This window comes from Cebus imitator, unplaced genomic scaffold (genome assembly GCF_001604975.1).
Source record: "Cebus imitator isolate Cc_AM_T3 unplaced genomic scaffold, Cebus_imitator-1.0 Scaffold441, whole genome shotgun sequence".
Lineage (NCBI taxonomy): Eukaryota > Metazoa > Chordata > Mammalia > Primates > Cebidae > Cebus > Cebus imitator.
This window is the reverse complement of record NW_016107756.1, coordinates 208,683-209,935: the sequence shown is the minus strand read 5'-3', so window position 1 is coordinate 209,935 and position 1,253 is coordinate 208,683. Positions and strand designations below refer to the sequence as shown.

Sequence of the window (1,253 nt, the reverse complement as noted above, 5' to 3'; positions counted from 1 at the left end):
GATCTCTTGACCTCGTGATCCACCCGCCTCGGCCTCCCAAAGTGCTGGGATTACAGGCTTGAGCCACCGCGCCTGGCCGATTCAGGTAGTCTTTACTGGCTCAGCCAGATGCTGGGATGGTGGTGAGCACATTGTAGAGAGCTCTCATTACTTGTTTTTATTTTAATATTCTTAGTCTAGCTCATTTTCCTGATAATGTGCTATTTTATTTTGTTATTATTTGTTTTTAAAAAAAATAGGCTGGGCGCTGTGGCTTACGCCTGTAATCCCAGCACTCTGGGAGGCCGAGGCAAGTGGATCACAAGGTCAGGGGTTCAAGGCCTGCCTGGCCAACATCGTGAAACTGTGTCTCTACTAAAAATACAACACTTAGCTGGGCATGTTGGCGCGCACCTGTAATCCTAGCCACTCGGGAGGCTGAGGCAGGAGAATTGCTTGAAGTGGGACCCGGGAAGTGGAGGTTGCAGTGAGCTGAGATCGTGCCACTGTACTCCAGCCTGGGCCGCAGAGCAAGACTCCATCTCAGAATAAATACATAAATAAAGACTAGGTCTCCCTATGTTGCCCAAGCTGGTCTGGAACTTTTGGCATAAAGAGATCCATCTTGGTCTCTCACAGGGCTGGAATGATATGTGCTATTTTAAAAGTAGACTTTCAAACTTTGTTTCTTTGAGGAATTTACTTTTTACTTTATAGTGAACTGGATCTTTCAAATCATCACAGCAAAACATTACACCATTCATACTAGGTGGGGTCTAAGTAAAAGGTCTAAAATGTAAACATTTTTCTGTTTAAGGTTTTAATTTTGAGATCATTGTAGATTGACATACTGGTGTAAGAAATAATAACCTTGTGTGTCTTTCCCCAGTCCCCCAAGGGTAACTTTTTGTAGAAATGGAGTACAATTATCACCAGGATATTGACATTGGTACAGTCTCTCTTTGATGCAGTCCACCATCTCATTCAGATTTCCCTGCTTTTACTTCTGCTCATTTGTGTGTGTGTTTAGTTCATTAACTACATGGCATACTTTATTCAGAACTTAGTGTTTTTTTTTCCTAATGTCCTTTTTCTGTCTCAGAATCCCACATTACTGTGAGACTTCATGTCCCAAGGGGTTGGGCTCCTCTAGACAGTGACAGTTTCTCAGGCTGTCCTTTTTGGTGACCTTGAGAGGTTTTTTTTTTTTTTTTTTTTTTTTAATTTGAGACGGAGTTTCGCTCTTGTTACCCAGGCTGGAGTGCAATGGCGCG

The 1,253-nt window shown here is 42.9% G+C and overlaps 1 protein-coding gene and 2 long non-coding RNA genes across 3 annotated transcripts in view; 2 read left to right on the top strand and 1 right to left on the bottom strand.

Annotated features, from left to right (window-relative positions):
• Positions 1-238, bottom strand: part of LOC119468499 — a 12,338-nt gene extending 12,100 nt beyond the window's left edge. The window contains exon 1 of the long non-coding RNA XR_005197174.1: positions 12-238. This is a non-coding gene — a long non-coding RNA (uncharacterized LOC119468499). The remainder of the gene's footprint in view (positions 1-11) is intronic.
• Positions 1-1,253, top strand: part of USP22 (ubiquitin specific peptidase 22) — a 44,681-nt gene that overhangs the window by 4,193 nt on the left and 39,235 nt on the right. The gene's annotated exons all lie outside the window — the stretch shown is intronic.
• The window catches only part of LOC108290677, a 3,254-nt gene continuing 2,491 nt past the window's right edge, over positions 491-1,253 (top strand). The window contains exon 1 of the long non-coding RNA XR_001819666.2: positions 491-1,176. This is a non-coding gene — a long non-coding RNA (uncharacterized LOC108290677). The remainder of the gene's footprint in view (positions 1,177-1,253) is intronic.